The following is a 7,041-nucleotide window of genomic DNA, read 5'->3' on the forward strand; positions in this document are numbered from 1 at the left end:
CATCACCACCACCAACATAACCACCACGCCCATTACCAACATCAATACCACCACCATCACCATTGTCACCACCATCACCACCACCACTGTCACCATCAACACCACCATCAGCAATACCACCATCATTACCAATACCCATCACCATCACTGTCACCACCATCACTGTCACCACCATCATCCCCATCCCCACCACTACCACGGTCACCACCACCACCACCAACATAACCACCACGGCCATCACCAACATCAATACCACCACCATCACCATTGTCACCACCATCACCACCACCACTGTTACCATCCACCACCGTTACCTTCACCACCACCACCATCTTCACCACCACCATTGTCACCACCACCACCACCACCATATTCACCACTACGACTATCTAAAAGGTCAATGGTTCTCAAAATGTTTTCCCCAAACCAACAGCATCAGCATCACATAGTAACTGTTAGAAATGCACATTCTTGGGCCTCACTCCAGACCTACAAAAATCAGCAATGGGGTGGGGCCAGCACTCCAACTAATTCTGATGGATGCTAAAGTTTGAGGGCCACCATTCTAGATAAATTTCTAGGATGCCCACAAGGGCCTTATTTTAAGTCAGACCTTCCACAATGTATCCTTTAAATTTGTGAAAATTTGCCTGTCTTATGAAGTAGTCAGAGAAATAGGACAACCTTTATCTAGATAATATTGAGGCAGAAATTCAAGCAAAAAATAAATACCACATTTATTCACTCCAAGAAAAGTAAGGGTTAAGTGAGAAACATAAGTTTTCCTCTACTGCAAGCAAGGCTATAGACAGGTTGTTGGTGACCTAGCCTGCAAAAATAAGCTCCAGACACCCCCAAGCAAGGTTAAAAGAAAAAAAAAATTCCTTTGCTGTCTATCCTGTACTGAACTATTAGTTATGACTATGTTTGCCAATGCTTATATTTAGTAAAAAAATTTTTTTTTTTTTTTGAGACAGAGACTCACTCTGTCGTCCAGGCTGGAGTGCAGTGGCGCAATCTTGGCTCACTGCAAGCTCTGCCTCCTGGGTTCACGCCTTTCTCCTGCCTCAGCCTTCTGAGTAGCTGGGACTACAGGCACCCGCCACCATGCCCAGCTAATTTTTTTGTGTTTTTAGTAGAGACGGGGCTTCACTGTGTTAGTCAGGACGGTCTCGATCTCTTGAACTCGTGATCCCCCCACCTCAGCCTCCCAAAGTGCTGGGATTACAGGCGTGAGCCACTGCACCTAGCCAGTTTATTTAGTAAAATTTGTAAGTTCCTGTTTTTCTTTTGATGCAGCTGCAAGGCCAACTAGCTATACAAGGCCACAAGTTATGCCAAGTCAATAGTTATGCCATAAATTCATGAGCTTGTCACTGTATAATTTATTGCCTTTGTTTTTTCTTGTATCCTAGCTGATATAAGCTAAACTCTGTCTTTGTTTGGGGCTCAGCTTTTTGGATGTGAATCCACGGAGCTGGTGCGCAGATTAAAATAAATATCCTCCTATATTCACCCATACTTGTCTCTCTAGTCCTCTGCATTCCGCAACATTTCTTGGTGAGCCAGCCAGGAGGAGTGGAGACGGCAGATCTACTGTCTCCTTTGCCTATGGGGCTGGAGCCGTGGGCCAGGGGAGACCTGTGACCCCAGGTGCCACCAGGAGAACTTCAGCCTGGGGGGGAAATTAGAATTAGCTCTCCTGTGACCCGGCACCCCTACCCAGCAGTGCAATGGAACCTGAGAGGGGCTACAGGACAATTCCAGAAACAGCACGCTTCAGAAACTGTGGTAAGGTATTGGGGCCCAAGGCAGGACCCATCCCATAAGGATGGAAGGGGCGCCTGATCACTTCCCAGGGTGTAACTGGTAGTCTGACCCACAGGGGTTAGGGGTGGCAAGAATGGCTCACCAATTCGGATGAAACTCATGCCCCGACCGACACAGGACGTGAGAGTGGCTCGCTAAGTTGGTTAGGAAAAGGAAATGGGAGGTGGCGAGAGTGGCTCACCACCCCAATTAGGAACACAGGAACTGGGAGCAGGGAGATGTGTGAAAGTGTGTGAGAGACGGTTCTGGGAGAAACCAATGTGGGGAGTGACGTGGGGAGTCATAGATCTCTTAGAGTGAGCTGTGTGCTCCAAGCGAAGTGTGGGGCCAACCTGGACAGGTGGCGAACTACATATGGCTAGCAGGAGCTGCCCCACGGCTCAGAGTTGTGGTGGGAATAAGAACCTCTCCAAAGGCAGGTGGTGTCTGAAAAGTCCTGTATAGGAGAAGGTCTGGTTGGTCTGAGGCAAAAGGAAGAATGAGTATGCTGCATCGTAAAGGGAGGATATAGGAGGAAAGTCATCAAAACCCATTCCATTGGAGTGCAGGTTACAAAACTCTAAGAAAGGTTTTGCAGGGGATTATGGAGTTAAGCTGATCCCCCAAAGGTTGAGAACTCTCTGTGAATTAGAATGGCCTTGTTTTGGAGTTGGATGGCTGACCGAAAGAATTATAGACAGGGAAATAATTGGCCGTGTATTTAGGGTGGTGACAGGGGTCGGAGGACAGGCTGGGCATCAAGATCAATTTCCTTACATTAACTCACGGTTAAATATAGTACAAACAAGACCAGCCTGGATCCAGCCCTGTTTAGCAGCTCATTACAAAACACCTGTGGCCCAAGCTGAGCCAGAAGTGAAAGTAAGAGCAACTTCGCCAGCAGATACAGAGTTAAAGGAGAAGTCCCAGAGGGAGCAAGAAAGGCCAGTTCTGCAGGAGCCACCAGAGGGAATAAAGATTCCTCCTCCATATGTCCCAGCCTACCCACCTTTACTGAGGTCAACAGCCCCCCAGGAACCAAATTCAGGAGCTAGCACACCCCACGTTTCACCCCAAAGGGAAGAATCAGAGCCTCAGGAGGCCAGGGAAGGAAATCAAGATAGTCAGGCAGGGCGTCTCGGATCTGGCCGTGCTCGAGCATGCAAATGCCTCTCAGAGAGACGGGAGGACCCATTTATTATGATGACCAAGGCCAAGTCCAAGGGGGGGCAGCAGACTTTCATCTATCAGCCCTTTTCAACCACTAATCTCTTAAACTGGAAACACCATACTCCCTCCTATACAGAGAAGCCCCAAGCTCTTATAGATCTGATGCAGTCCATCTTTCTGACACACAATCCAACCTGGCCAGACTGCAGGCAGCTTCTTCTCACACTGTTTAACGCTGAGGACCGCAGGAAAGTAACCCAGGCAGCTCTCTGCTGGCTAGAAGCCCACGCACCAGCAGACACAGTGAATACTCAGGCATACGCTCAGGACCAGTTCCCAGACCAAGATCCCAGCTGGGACCCAGAAGATGCGACCCAGTTTCAGTGTTTGCAGAAGTACCGAAAGACACTTCTGAAAGGGCTAAGGGATGGTGGAAAAAAGGCAGTGAGTAAGAAAAGATCTCAGGGGTGCTTCAGGGAAGTGATGAGAGCCCTAGTCAGTTTTATGAAAGGCTCTGAGATATTGGGCTTTCCACCCTATTTGACCCTGAGGCTGTTGAAAATCAGTGTATGGTAAACACATCATTTGTAGGACAGGCCCAGGGTGACATAAAGTGAAAGCTTCAGAAACTGGAAGGTTTTGTGGGCATGAATGCCACCCAGCTTATAGAAGTAGCCACCAAAGGCTCACACCTGTAATCCCAGCACTTTGGGAGGCTGAGGCAGGCGAATCACGAGGTCAGGAGATCGAGACCATCCTGGTTAACATGGTGAAACTCTGTCTCTAATAAAAATACAAAAAAATCAGCCAGGTGTGGTGGCAGGCACCTGTAGTCCCAGCTACTCGGGAGGCTGAGGCAGGAGAACAGCGTGAACCCGGGAGGCGGAGCTTGCAGTGAGCCAAGATCGCACCACTGCACTCCAGCCCGGGTGACAGAGCGAGACTCTGTCTCGACAAAAAAAAAAAAAAAAAGAAGTAGCCACCAAAGTGTATGTTAACTGTGACCAGTAGGCAAAGAAGGAAGCAGATCGGAGGCTTAAAAAGAAAGCCGATCTGTTAGCAGCAGCCCTCATGGAGAAAGAGACTAGCAATGTGAGGGGATGAGGATGTGGATGTGGATGTGGAAGAGGCCAAGACAAGGATTTGAGAGCTGACCAAAGTTAGAGAAGTATCAATATGCACAATGCAAAAAGAAAGCGCACTGGAAGGATAAATGTCCATAAGGCAATGAGAGAAATGACCAAGGCCGTGAGACCAAGAGGCCACCAGCCAGGGGCTGCCACACCATAGTGCAACCAGATACTGATCTGATCGGGCTGGCAGGGGCTGAATGGTATGAGGACGAGGACAGACCACACTCCTTCTCATTGGGCCTTCAGGAGCCTGTGGTCACATTAAAAGTTGGAAGCCAATTGATGGACTTTATGGTAGATACTGGGGCTGAACACTCTGTAGTAACTCAACCCATAGGGCCACTAAAAACTATACAACTATTGTAGGGGCTACTGGAGTCTCAGAGAGGAGGCCATTCTGCCAGCCAAGGAGGTGTGTTATAGGAGGATGAGAAGTCCAGCATAAATTCCTATACCTCCCAAATTGTCCAGTTCCCTTGTTAGGGTGAGACCTACTCCAAAAACTGCAAACACAGGTTACTTTGGCCCGCAGGGAGGTATGACTTTAAATCTGACTCACCCAGAGGCCTTGGTGTGAACCCTTTCTGTCCTGCAGGCTGAGTGGAGACTTTATAAAAAGAAATTGCAGGCACCATTGCAACCTCATACACAAGAGGAAGAAAAGTTACAGAAATTCCTGGAGTATGGGCTAAGGACAACCCACCTGGGTTAGCTGTAAATCATGCACCAGTAGTAGTAGAATTAAAACTAGGAGCAACTCCTGCTCAGGTTCATCAGTACCCAGTTACCCAAAAGGCTGTATGGGGCATCTGTAAACACTTAGAGTGGCTCTATAAACATGGGATTTTAGTCCAATGCCAGTCACCCGGGAATGCTCTACTTTGGCCAGTACAAAAGCCACTGCCGGGACCAGGGTCTGATGAATATAGACCAATGCAGGACTTACATGCCGTAAACTGGGCCACGGTAACCATCCATCCAGTGGTATCCAACCCGTATACTTTAATGGAACTCATTTCAGCAAGTGCTACCTGGTTTACAGTCTTAGACTTAAAGGATGCTTTCTTGCATGAAAAGCATACTGATGGCATGGTACCAGTGAGTCAGCCTATCTTTGCATTTCAATGGCACAAAGAAGCTACACAGCTCACCTGGACTAGGCTCCCACAATGGTTTAAAAACTCTCCCACAATCTTTGGGGAAGCACTGGCCTCAGACCTCAAGGCCTATACCCTGCCAATGATAACTGCGCCTTGTTACAGTGAGTAGACGACCTTCTTTTGGCAGCCCCAATCTGAGAGGACTGTTATCAGGGAACACGAGACTTCCTCCATCTCCTGTGAAAAGCAACCATCTCCTATGAAACGTACCTAAAAAGAAAGCTCAAATTTGGCCGGGCGCGGTGGCTCACGCCTGTAATCCCAGCACTTTGGGAGGCCGAGGTGGGTGGATCACAAGATCAGGAGTCCAAGACCAGCCTGGCCAACATGGTGAAAACCCCATCTCTACTAAACATACAAAAAATTAGCCAGGTGCGGTGGCAGGCGCCTGTAATCCCAGCTACTCAGGAGGCTGAGGGAGGAGAATTGCCTGAACTCTGAAGGCGGAGGTTGCAGTGAGCTGAGATCACGCCACAGTACTCCAGCCTGGGCGACAGAGTGAGACTCCATCTCAAAACAAAACAAAACAAAAAAGCCCCAATTTGCCATGCAGAGGTTAAATATCTAGGTTTCATAGTGAGCCATGGGGAACGCCGGCTTGGCAACGAGCAGAAGCAAGCCATTTGTGAACTTCCAACCCCAACCACCTGATGTCAAATAAGAGAATTTTTAGGGGCGGCAGGATTCTGCTGCATCTGGATTCCAAATTTTTCACTGATGTCTAAGCCGTTACATGAAGCCACAAAGTGGGGAAAAAAGAGCCCTTCCTTTGGGAAACTAATCAGGAAATAGCATTCAAACAGATCAAGGAAGCTTTAACTCGGTCCCCAGCCTTGGGACTACCAGACATAACTAAGCCTTTCTTTCTGTATGTTCATGAACAAAAGGGAATGGCTATAGGGGTTCTGACTCGAGTTATAGGATCATGGCATCGCCCAGTGGCATATTTATCCAAACAACTGGACTCTGTGGTGCTAGGATGGCCTCCTTGCTTTTAAAGCATTAACTGCCACCATCTTGTTGGTACAAGAGGCTAGTAAATTAACTCTGGGACAGCAGCTAACCATCTGGGTGCCGCAGTCAATTATAACTTTGACAGATCAAAGAAGACACCATTGGTTGTCAAACCCGAGGATGACTCAGTACCAAGGGCTTCTATGTGACAACACGTACATTATTTTAGAAACAGTGAACAGCTTAAACCCAGCTATTCTGCTCCCAGTTGAACCAGGAGCTCCCCTCCATGATTATGTCAAAACAGTAGATGAGGTATTCTCTAGTTGAAAAGATCTTATGGACCAACCCCTCAGAGACCCAGACGTTGAGTACTTCATGGATGGAAGCAGTTTTGTGCTAGAAGCGGTTTGACATGCCAGGTATGCAGTGGTAACGTTAGACTCAGTAGTAGAAGCTGAGTCTCTGCCTACTGGAACATCAGCTCAAAAGGCAGAATTAATAACCCTGACAAGAGCACTGTTGCTAGGAAAAGACAAAAAGGTCAATATTGGCAGGGCGCAGTGGCTCACGCCTGTAATCCCAGCACTTTGGGAGGCTGAGGTGGGCGGATCACGAGGTCAGGAGTTCGAGACCAGCCTGGCCAACATGGCGAAAACTCGTCTCTACTAAAAATACAAAAAATGGGCTGGGCATGGTGGCAGATGTCTGCAATCCCATCTACTTGGGAGGCTGAGGCAGGGGAATCGCTTGAACCTAGGAGGTGGAGGTTGCAGTGAGCCGAGATCGCGCCACTGCACTCCAGCCTGGGCTAT

At 48.3% G+C, this 7,041-nt stretch overlaps 1 protein-coding gene across 1 annotated transcript in view; it reads left to right on the forward strand.

Moving 5' to 3' along the window:
* Window positions 1-7,041, forward strand: part of ADCK2 (aarF domain containing kinase 2) — a 52,824-nt gene that overhangs the window by 13,229 nt on the left and 32,554 nt on the right. The window lies entirely within an intron of this gene.

This window comes from Colobus angolensis, unplaced genomic scaffold (assembly GCF_000951035.1).
Source record: "Colobus angolensis palliatus isolate OR3802 unplaced genomic scaffold, Cang.pa_1.0 Scaffold2, whole genome shotgun sequence".
Taxonomy (NCBI): domain Eukaryota; kingdom Metazoa; phylum Chordata; class Mammalia; order Primates; family Cercopithecidae; genus Colobus; species Colobus angolensis.